The sequence below is a fragment of the Sinocyclocheilus grahami genome, unplaced genomic scaffold (assembly GCF_001515645.1).
Source record: "Sinocyclocheilus grahami isolate Dianchi unplaced genomic scaffold, SAMN03320097.WGS_v1.1 scaffold255.1, whole genome shotgun sequence".
NCBI classification, from domain to species: Eukaryota; Metazoa; Chordata; class Actinopteri; order Cypriniformes; family Cyprinidae; genus Sinocyclocheilus; species Sinocyclocheilus grahami.
In genome coordinates this window covers 2,546,428-2,558,647 of record NW_015505434.1, presented here as the reverse complement: position 1 = coordinate 2,558,647, position 12,220 = coordinate 2,546,428, and the positions used below count along the sequence as shown (strand labels likewise).

The window sequence follows — 12,220 nt, the reverse complement described above, 5'->3', positions numbered from 1 at the left end:
GCAACAGCAAAAACTCAAATGAAGTTCTATGAACTGAAAAATTTTAGGATTTTATACTGGTTTTTAATCACTTTTTTTTCTTTCTTTTTTTTTTAAGTTTATCGGTACTATCATTTCATTGCCTTCTGAACATTTATGATGTATTTTAGATGGTACAAGTGCAATGTTACCTGCAACCAAGGTGTTATAAAAATTTGACAAAAATCTGCAAATTCTATGTCCATGAAAATAAACTGAACTTTTCATGTGGGCAAAACTATTTGACTAATAGACCTCATGCCTGTTATAACATTTCAGTATACTCTGACCAAACTTGTTGAAGTCTCATTAAGATGAGTTGGACTGTTGGCGCCAAGCCATACGCTCATTCACACCAGCCTCAGGAACCTTTTGAACTACAAGCTTAGTGGAAATTATTAGACCATTTACTGTAAGAGTCTTAATATACTCTTGTTTTCCTATATACCCACGATTAAGTGCTTGCCACAGTTTCATATGCTAGTATTTCTCTCAGTCCCTTTATAGTTTATTTTCCTTAAGCATTAATGTAAAATGTATATTAAATGTATGTTAGTAGTTAACTGAACAAATTAGCATCACTCCTTCGCAGCAAAAGCAGATGAATGATCTCATCCATTAAGGTGCCTTGAGACTATTGCATTTTTAAGAGGTTATTTCAACTAACTTTCTTCACTCTGCTCCTTGTGAAATCTGACTAGAGTTTAAACATTTTAATGACGTTTAGTCCTGTCAGACACACCACTGGGACAGGCCAATTTGCTTAATAGTTCCCTTACGGTCTTCTAAATGCCTGTACGAAGGATCTGTCCCCAACTTGATAGGAAATGGTTTTAATATATGGTATATGTACCCGCCGAACTTTGGCAGTTCTGCGTATTATATTTCCATTTGTGACAGGAAAGCAGAAACACACTTTACTCTTAGGATGTAAATGACATCTCCATTTAACAATGAGATTATTCATCTTTGTGTGCGCTCATCTGTTTATGTTTGGGTTGCTCAAATCCAACAGATTTTTGATACATCACCATTTTAATAATGTTTTCTGAAGCTGCGATGTGATAAGTTGCAGCTGCTGTTTTAATTATTGGTACTGTCAATGCAGCTCTTATCGATTACACTTTTTGGCTGAGTCAGTGGAGCTGAATGAAGTTCTTTAAAGGGGTCATATGATGTGATTTCAATTTTTCCTTTCTCTTTGGAGTGTTACAAGCACTTGGTGCATAAAGAAGATCTGTACTGTAAAGTTGCAAAGACTAAAGTCTCAAATCCAAAGAGATATTCTTTATAAAAGTTAAGAGTCAACCATGCCTACCTAAAACAGCTCGTTCTAACACGCCCCCACATGTCTACGTCACTATGTGGGAAGATTTGCATAATGCCGCCCAAATGTTCATGCAAAGAAAGAAGGCGTAACTTTTATTCTCGCTGTAGCCATGTTGTGAAGGCACTGTGTGATTCGTTGTGAAAGCGAAACTACTTTGTTTGGCTTTCCAAAAGAGGACGATATGCTGGTTGCTGAGGAAATACTACAACATTGCGCAGTGGATCGCCGGATCGGCTTTCACCGTGGACGAAGCGGAGTCCAGCCCGGGGTCGTCACATGTGGTTGCCGCAAGCCCGCCCGCTGCGTCGTTCTTAAGCCCACCGGCCGCCGCTAACTCTAGGCCACCGTGTGTGACGCTGTGTTTCGTTGTGAAAGCAAAACTACTTTGTTTGGCCTTCCAAAAATGGGCATTAATTACATTAGAAATCTATTACTGTCTTACTTTTACTCAAGTAAAAGTAATTCAAAGATTTACTTGAGTACAAGAAAGTACTACATTTTTTATGTTCTTATGTATTAAAGGTAAAACGAACAACAACTTTTATTTATGAAATGAAGTGCAGTAAAAAGTATGACATTATGCTTTGGAATGTAGTGAAGTAAAGTTTTCCAAAGAAAATCACTCTGATAAACTACAGATACTTTTTTAATTTACTTGAGTAAAGTAAAAATGCTTCACTACTGTCCGCCTCTGTAACTAATATGAACAAACAATGAACAATACATTTATTACAGTATTTATTAATCTTTGTTAATGTTAGTTCATGAAAATAGTTCATAGTTAGTTCATGTTAATTCACAGTGCATTAACTAATGTTAACAAGCACAAGGTTTTGATTGTAATAATGCATTAGTAAATGTTGAAATTAACATGAACTAAGATTAATAAATGCTGTAGAAGTGTTGTTCATGCTTAGTTCATGTAAACTAACGTAGTTAACTAATGTTAGCTAATGAACCTTATTGTAAAGTGTATTATTTAATGAACCCAACCTAACATGGACTAAATATAAACAGTTGTTATAATCGTGTGGTTGTTATGGTATTTGGTTCTATAAATATATTTCCACATATTTTTCCACATAGTTATCTAGCTCAAAATTAAATGGATAATATGAAGATTTAACGTTTTTCCCTTTAAAGTTTATTTCTTGAAAAGAAGTACAGCACACTATACGTTACTTTTGCAAATTAATATTTATGTACCGGTATTAACTGTATTCACTCTTATTACTTTTACAGGACTTGTTTTAAAGTATTAAAATAGTATGCTTATTTTATAAAGCAGATTTCAGATTGTGTAGATTTATAACGCTGTGATGCCTAAATAATAAATTAATTAAAAATTAAAATTAAAATAAATTTTTAAACAAAGCAGTACAGATTTTTAATATCAGCCATTTATTGATTATTAATCATAACATTACAATAGTTATTGATTTATTTGAATAAGCCAGAATTGCATTATTGGTGTGTCCCTACTCTTAATGTCTGCCTTCATGAAATTAAGCGTCTTAATTTTCTTGTGTTTATTAAACTAATTTAAAGTCTAAGTCTAAATCAGGTGCTTTTTAGCGAAGTAGTTCTCATCTTGTTTTTATTTATCTAGGGACCTAATCAAGAAGTTTCTGGTGATTGATCGGGCAAGAAGGCTTGGAAACATGAAGGTAAGCAGGATTGTGGTGACAGATATTTTATGTGGTTCTTGTATGCTGAGCAAAGTAATTCAACAGGAATCAGCATCTGGGATATTTCCTTTGAGAACGCTGTATTGATAATATGCTTTTTGTCCATATGGACTCTTTATAGTCATCTTAAATTCAAGGCCAGGTTGAAAATCTATGAACAATCTAACATAATAAACTCTGTTTCTAGGCCAGTTTGCATCTTAATAAAGCTGCACGTGGCAAATAATAAGACCTTGATTGAGTCCTGCGAGATCTTTCTCCCAAAGGCCACAGTTGGCCACATATGTTTCCAGTTATGATAAGAAAGCTTCCTATCTGCCCAGAGGGGATGAGATGAGGCTCTGGAGAAACTCCCTGGAGTGATTCTGACACCGGGCAACTCTCCCACTGTACCTCCTTCCAACCCCCATCAGACGAGGTGGATAATGGGGAAAGAACTCCAGACAGAGTCCTTGTGCGAAATGTTTCTGCATCTCTAGCTATAGTAATTCACAGTTACGGTTTAATGGCAGTTACTTTTCTGAATTGTTCTTTCAGAGGAAATAATTCAGTAACTGGCACCAGATGAGGTGGCAGCAGTGCGCCAGGCCTGTCATGTGTAATGTGATGCATATTGTGTCGGTGATGTCATGGGAAGTTTGTGAATGGTTCGTCATTTTCCCGTTAATGCTGTAATTAGAATTCTCCACACGTGAGGAATGAGCTCTGCTGAAATATATATCTCGCTGTTTGTTTGGGGTTTTCTTCAAATTTCCTTTTTGTCATCAAAGCAGATCCAGAGTAAGAGATAAATAAGGAAAACCTTGAAATGTCACTTTTGGTGCACTTCCAAGGCTAGATGTTTCTGTTTTTAATTTAGCACTTTTGTTCTTTTGCTTTTTCTCCTCTGACTAAATGCAATGAGAGTTTAAGACCCGGCAGCCCAGTCACAGCTGTGTTTGCACTGTTTCCACAGCAAGGCCAGGTCCTGCTGGCAGCACTCATTCACAAGTGCTGATATCTGTTATTCCACTTGAGTGAATGTGTATCTGGCATGGTCCCACAGAGCAATGCATGGCCCAGATTCTGAGGTTTCTAGAAGACTTCAGTAGGTTAGCATTGTTGCCCCACTTTTCTTTTCCCTCTCTAAGAAACTAAAAAGACAGTACAGTGGTTGAAAAGACTGTTTGGGGTCAAATAAGATGTGTCTTACAAGATTAAGTCTAAAAGCGTTAATAGACTTTTTAGGTTTGTATGCTTACAGTTTTAACTGTGGTGGTTTGTGTAAGTGTAAGACATTATTCTACTTTAAAGGGTTAGTTCACCCAAAAATGAAAATTCTGTCATTAATTACTCACCCTCATGTCGTTTCAAACCCGTTAGACCCTTCGTTCATCTTCGGAACACAAATTAAGATATTTTTGATGGAATCTGAGAGCTGTCTGAGCCTGCATAGACAGCGATACAACTGAAATGTTCCCAAGTCCAGAGACGTAGCAAGGAGATCGGTAAAATAAGCCATGCGTCATCAGGGGTTCAGCCGTAATTTTACAAAGCTACGAGAATACTTTTTGTGCGCGAAAGAAAAAAAAAACGACTTTATTCAACAATTCGTCTCCTCCGCATCACCCTGGTGCCATTTTGGAGAATATCCGCTGGACGTAAACGGCGTATGCTGTTCTGTGTCAGCTGCGTCACACGGATACGCTGTTTTCGTTCAGATCAAATCACAACAACGTAGGAAACAGATACAGTGTGACGTAGCTGACACAGAACAGCATACGCCATTTACGTTCAGTGGATATTCTCCAAAATGGCGCTACAGGGTGATGCGGAGGAGACGAATTTTTGAAGTCGTTTTGTTTTTTTGTGCACAATAAGTATTCTCATAGCTTCGTAAAATTATGGTTGAACCCCTGATGACACATGGATTATTTTACCGATCTCCTTGCTACGTCTCTGGACTTGGGAACATTTCAGTTGCGTTGCTGTCTATGCAGGGTCAGACAGCTCTCAGATTCCATCAACAATATCTTAATTTGTGTTCTGAAGATGAACGAAGGTCTTACGGGTTTGAAACGACACGAGGGTGAGTAATTAATGACAGAATTTTCATTTTTGGGCGAACTAACCCTTTAATGTTCGTTTAGTTACAGTAACCTATCATAATCTTGTGTATTATTTTTGTCTTCTTCCAGAATGGAGCTGATGATGTGAAGAAGCACAGATGGTTTAAGTCAGTAGACTGGGATTCTGTGCCCTGTAGAAAACTCAAGGTAAAAGCACCACCGCTCCTTCGTATAGAGCTTTAGAATATGTCCTGTTATTAAAGATTTACACCACTATTAATTTTTGTAAGATTTCCAAGTCATTACTGGCCACATAACAGTGCCAACGCCTCATTAAAAAGTGGTCCTCTTTTACTTCATTTAATGTTAGAATTATATAGCCAGAATATTTCCCATGGTTTACCGGACATATTGCAGTTTCCCAGAAATACTTGGTAGTGCATAGTGGAAAGTGTACACGGCCATTCAGTTTGGGCTCGGTCGATTAAAAACATAGTTAAAACACACTAGCATTGTGAAATAATATTATATAATAGCTGTTTGTTGTATTAATATTACAATAGTTATTTAATATAATAAAATATTAATTGAATTACTTAATTTATTCCTGTGATGGCAAAGCTGAATTTTCAGCAGCTATTACTCCAGTCACATGATCCTTCCGAAATCCTTCTAATATGCTAATTTCTTATTATTATAAATGTTGAGGGGAAAAAAACAGTAATACATTTGGAAACTACAATACATTTTTTTTAAGTTAAAATTTTTTTATGAATGCTGTCACTTTTGATGAGTTTAATGATTAAAATGAGTCATTTCTTTTCCGACCGCAAACTTTTGAACAGTAGTGTGTATTTCAGTGTATCTAAAGCCTCTTCAATGACTTTCTCTCATTGCTGTGACAGCCACCCATAGTTCCCAAGGTGTCTCACGAGGGTGACACGTCTAACTTTGACACCTATCCAGAGGATGAGTGGAAGAAGGACACACCAGTGCCAGCTAAGGATTTGGAAATTTTCAAGGACTTCTGAAAGGATATTCTTTTGAATGAATAAAAAGACAGGACTGATGGAAGATAATGATTTAGCTGAAGTTTTAGCCTAACCATTCAGGAGACATTAAAAGGTCATAGTTGCATTATTATTATAGACATGTCTTGCCTGCTTGTTCCCGAGTCCTGCACACTTGAGAAACGGAAACAGACTTCTTCTGATCCTCATTAATGTGATCATAATCATAGTCAAACGTTTACCAAGGAAACAGTTCATCACTTCAACCTCTTGTATGATGAGCAACTTGATTCAACACCCTCTGAGTCTCTTATATTATGCAAAAGGAATGTTTTTAAATATCATTTCAAATAAGCAATATCAAGGTTCTTTAAGCTGGATCAAGACAATGTCTTTGCTTATGCCTAAACGTGTATGGTCATGGTTTTGTTTTGACTTTATACCTTAACAAACTTGCTGAATTAGAGCTTTAAGCCTGACAAATTTTATTTCTGGTTATCTGTACTTGCTGTGTTGATCCATTCCTCCCACATGGTATTTCTATGTAAATTTTGTAACATTAGGGCTGTTTCACACTGCACTAGCTGTGACAATGTGCTTTTATACTGGCAGCATTTCTCCTGCGTAACAAACCTGCCAGTCTATACAAAAAAAAAGAATAATAATAAAACAAATAATGCACACTATTAATACAAATTAACATTAATTACCAAAATAAATAATGGCAATTAATCTTAAAATGGTCATTCATATTTGAGACTACAAAAATGTATACTCTGAAATGTAATTTACATGTAGCTGTAGGCCATATTTACATCCAAAAAGTCATTCATCTAAACCAGAACCCAAACTCTAAACTGTATCGATAAATTGTCACTTGGATTCAGTCATAATTACTAAACAGAAAGTGCTGCTTGTGTGTGTGTGTGTGTGTGTGTGTGTGTGTGTGTGTGTGTATGTGTATGTGTGCGTGCGTGCGTGCGTGCGTGTATGTGTGTCTGTGTTTTTTCCAGATCGCAGGTAAATAATAACCTCCCGTATTTTATTTGATTACTGTAACCTGTTGATATTGTATGTAAGCCCATTTCTGTCACAAGAAAAAAAATGCTTTGGTAAATCAATTATTACATACAAAGTCATAATTATGAGGGGAAAATGCTAATTATGGCAAAAAAATAGAATTATGAGAAGTCGTTACGTTTTTTTGTCATAATAATTAATGTGACGTAATTATGTATCTCAGTTTTTAGTTTGATGAGGTACAAAGTTATAATTTGACATAAGTCAAAATTATGAAATCATTTGATTTATCATAGTGTAAAGTTTTTAGTTATTATTACTTAAAAGTCAAAATCATGACTTATAAGTGATTATAATTTAAAACAGATTAAAAAGTCATGCCTCTCAATTTAAACTTGTTTCATATGACAATTTATCTCATTATATGAGATTTTGGACTTTTTGTCATTTAAATGTTTTGTCATTTGTATTTTTATATAAATTTCTGCTTTTATGTCATAATTATGACTCATAATTTTGGCTTATCAAATTGACTTTTTATCTCATAATTTCGACTTTCTGTTGTAATTTTATTTATAAAAAAAAAAAAAAATGTTTTATTTCAGAATTATGACTTCCGTAAGTTGTAAGTAATAATTTTGACGTTTTATTTCATAATTTTGTTTTCCAAAGCATTATTTTTATATTTATGTAGTGGAAATGGGCTTTGATAGATAAGGGCACCAAAATAAATGCACACAGGATTCGTCTGCAGTGTGAAACAGAATGTGTTGTTGTGTTCTACTGTGCTGCTTTTAATTCTTTTTTTCTATGTAAACGTGCACTATAGATGTGTTTGATAATTGTGCTGCATCTCACTTATTTATTTTTGTTCATGAGCACCACATTTTTAAGGCAAGTTAAATAAGTTAAAAAATAAGTACAACTTGAACCCTGCCTTCTCTTACATTCATCAGTGTTGCGGCTCTGCAGTTATATATTATTGTGCAGCATCTCGAGTTGACCACAAAAGCATGGTTTGTGTGAATGGCCCCAAGAATCCAAAGAGCTTTTGAACACATTCCTGCCAAGATGTCAGTCTAAGAATACCAGATGAAGTAGTGGTACAGTAGCACTTACCTAATCAAACATGACCTCACAAACCTGTAGGTAACTAATAAATTAGCATTAATGCTTGTATTATGAGATGCCTGTTCAAATAATTTGGTTGTTGTGCTTTATGGTGTTCTATATGTGTTTACTAATCAGTTAAGCGCATAAACAATTTACTAGCCAGGTGTTTTCTAATTGTGTTTTCAGGGGGTGAATTTAGCAAAACACAGTTTACATTGCTTTGGAATGCTACTTAATATATGTTTGGCATTTAAATGCCTTGAATAATGGGAAGAGAACTATGGTGTGAAATGATTTAGAAAAATAGCTAATGTGTGTATGTTCAAAACAACTCTTCTGTTTCTGGACTTCCATAGTTTTTCTTAACTGCTTTTGTCTGAAGCAGTAATCTATCATTGTAAAGTCTACTGAATATCATTTATTTGATATCATCTCTTAAAATGACTGTTCTTTTTAAATTGCAAATGCAGTTTTATACTAAGGAAACAAACATGCAGATTTCACATTGACTTGACAGCTGTTACCATCTTTTTTGGGGGGGTTGTTTATTGTTTCCTGTGTGAATAATTTTTGCTGTAATCTCAATTTTTTTGTGTGTTCATTTTTACACTTGTTTGAGAAAAAAAGGTATTTTATATTGTTTGCAACAGCAAAAACTCAAATGAAGTTCTATGAACTGAAAAATTTTAGGATTTTATACTGGTTTTTAATCACTTTTTTTTCTTTCTTTTTTTTTTAAGTTTATCGGTACTATCATTTCATTGCCTTCTGAACATTTATGATGTATTTTAGATGGTACAAGTGCAATGTTACCTGCAACCAAGGTGTTATAAAAATTTGACAAAAATCTGCAAATTCTATGTCCATGAAAATAAACTGAACTTTTCATGTGGGCAAAACTATTTGACTAATAGACCTCATGCCTGTTATAACATTTCAGTATACTCTGACCAAACTTGTTGAAGTCTCATTAAGATGAGTTGGACTGTTGGCGCCAAGCCATACGCTCATTCACACCAGCCTCAGGAACCTTTTGAACTACAAGCTTAGTGGAAATTATTAGACCATTTACTGTAAGAGTCTTAATATACTCTTGTTTTCCTATATACCCACGATTAAGTGCTTGCCACAGTTTCATATGCTAGTATTTCTCTCAGTCCCTTTATAGTTTATTTTCCTTAAGCATTAATGTAAAATGTATATTAAATGTATGTTAGTAGTTAACTGAACAAATTAGCATCACTCCTTCGCAGCAAAAGCAGATGAATGATCTCATCCATTAAGGTGCCTTGAGACTATTGCATTTTTAAGAGGTTATTTCAACTAACTTTCTTCACTCTGCTCCTTGTGAAATCTGACTAGAGTTTAAACATTTTAATGACGTTTAGTCCTGTCAGACACACCACTGGGACAGGCCAATTTGCTTAATAGTTCCCTTACGGTCTTCTAAATGCCTGTACGAAGGATCTGTCCCCAACTTGATAGGAAATGGTTTTAATATATGGTATATGTACCCGCCGAACTTTGGCAGTTCTGCGTATTATATTTCCATTTGTGACAGGAAAGCAGAAACACACTTTACTCTTAGGATGTAAATGACATCTCCATTTAACAATGAGATTATTCATCTTTGTGTGCGCTCATCTGTTTATGTTTGGGTTGCTCAAATCCAACAGATTTTTGATACATCACCATTTTAATAATGTTTTCTGAAGCTGCGATGTGATAAGTTGCAGCTGCTGTTTTAATTATTGGTACTGTCAATGCAGCTCTTATCGATTACACTTTTTGGCTGAGTCAGTGGAGCTGAATGAAGTTCTTTAAAGGGGTCATATGATGTGATTTCAATTTTTCCTTTCTCTTTGGAGTGTTACAAGCACTTGGTGCATAAAGAAGATCTGTACTGTAAAGTTGCAAAGACTAAAGTCTCAAATCCAAAGAGATATTCTTTATAAAAGTTAAGAGTCAACCATGCCTACCTAAAACAGCTCGTTCTAACACGCCCCCACATGTCTACGTCACTATGTGGGAAGATTTGCATAATGCCGCCCAAATGTTCATGCAAAGAAAGAAGGCGTAACTTTTATTCTCGCTGTAGCGATGTTGTGAAGGCACTGTGTGATTCGTTGTGAAAGCGAAACTACTTTGTTTGGCTTTCCAAAAGAGGACGATATGCTGGTTGCTGAGGAAATACTACAACATTGCGCAGTGGATCGCCGGATCGGCTTTCACCGTGGACGAAGCGGAGTCCAGCCCGGGGTCGTCACATGTGGTTGCCGCAAGCCCGCCCGCTGCGTCGTTCTTAAGCCCACCGGCCGCCGCTAACTCTAGGCCACCGTGTGTGACGCTGTGTTTCGTTGTGAAAGCAAAACTACTTTGTTTGGCCTTCCAAAAATGGGCATGACTAGAAATCAGTGGTTAAGTTGTATTTACAACACTGTTCCAGAACACTTCAACCCAAATATTCAGATGTGTGCAGCACATTTTATGGAGGACTGTTTCCTGATCCTGGGAGAGTAGACTACAATGCCGGCTGCTCTGACTCAAAGACTGTAAGTAGGTTTTTTATATTTAAAGAGTTGTTATATTTTATATATTTAAAGCGAGTTTTTTGGGCAGTGTAGAGTAGGGCTTGTTGTTTGTCATTTTTCGTCACACGCTTAAGGTATTCAGCCAATCACAACGCACTGGATAGCTGGCCAATCACAGCACACCTCGCTTTTTTAGAACGATGAGCTTTGTAAAAATCGATTTACAAAGCGTTTAGCGTTTCAGAAAGGCGGGGCATAGAGGAGAAACAATAATGTACAGTATGTGGAAAATAATGTGTTTTTGGGACCTTAAACTGCATAAACTTCATTTCATTACACCAAATACACAAAATAATGTTCTTTTTAGCAGCATCATATGACCCCTTTAATCTTTTGTCCCATAGAAGACTGATTTTGATGGTTTATTGCTTTATTAAGAAAAAAAAATGTACAGTGTATTTGCTGCTGTGTTGGAATTAACCCTGATTTGAATTTGCAGCTTGGAGCAAAGAACCTTAAAAGTTGCTGAGAGTGGTGAGTACTTCTATAAAGAAACAAACCTATCATTACTCCCTCGTTCACCTACATGGCACCTACTGGAGTAAACAGGTCGAAACACCCCAAAAACCTCCATTTAGAAACAAAACTATGGGTCGAGACCTTGTGATGACTGGTAACCACAGTGATCAGTGCAATTAAAGGTGCAGTTGGAGATCTTGGAAAATGTTAACTTTAGCCTGATAGCACTGAAAGCGAACGTCCCACCCTCCCTGCAAATCACTGTCCAAAGCCACGCCCCCTGAATGCATATACACTCACAGACCAGAATACAAGAGACAACATTACTACAATCAACATCAGCGGTTCCCAATTCCAGTCGTCGCGCCCCCCGCTCTGCACATTTCATGTATGTCTCTTATCACGTGCAACGTTTGTTCTATTCGACCGTAAGTGCCCTGCGAAGTGGACATCACCAGATATTCCACCTTCCAGTTCGAAACTAGCGTATATGCTCCATGCAAAGGGCATTAAAGTGTGCGAGACGTAAATTTAAATAATTTTTATTTACGGCGGTATATTATGTGACACTTCACGCATCATATAGATCGGAACACAGTTCATGCACGTAGCTCAAATCTAATGAGCTGGTTATCTGAATCGGGTGTGTTAACTAAGCGAGTCATGCAAAATATGCAGAGCAGGGGGCACGAGGACTGGAATTGGGAACCGCTGGGCTACATCATGTGTCATTCACCGGTGAGAAAACTTTAAACGTACTACAATACCAGGAAGGAAGACCGGGTTGTTGATGTTTGTCTGCCATTCTTTCTCTGTCTGCACAGCGTGCGGGAACACGCTGATGATGTATTCTAGAGGTATCCTAATACATACGTTAACAGGCAGGTAGGAAATCCAATTAAAACGCTCAGACCGAGCATTTTGATTGGAGAAACATTTCTTG

General features: G+C 36.4%; 1 long non-coding RNA gene across 1 annotated transcript; it reads left to right on the top strand.

The window, feature by feature from the left end:
* The first annotated feature begins 2,957 nt into the window (after nucleotides 1–2,957).
* LOC107598782 (uncharacterized) lies at nucleotides 2,958–7,237 on the top strand. Its single transcript, XR_001610594.1, has 3 exons — nucleotides 2,958–3,015; nucleotides 5,214–5,291; nucleotides 5,990–7,237. It is a non-coding gene; the product is annotated as an uncharacterized lncRNA (long non-coding RNA).
* Nucleotides 7,238–12,220: the final 4,983 nt, after the last annotated feature.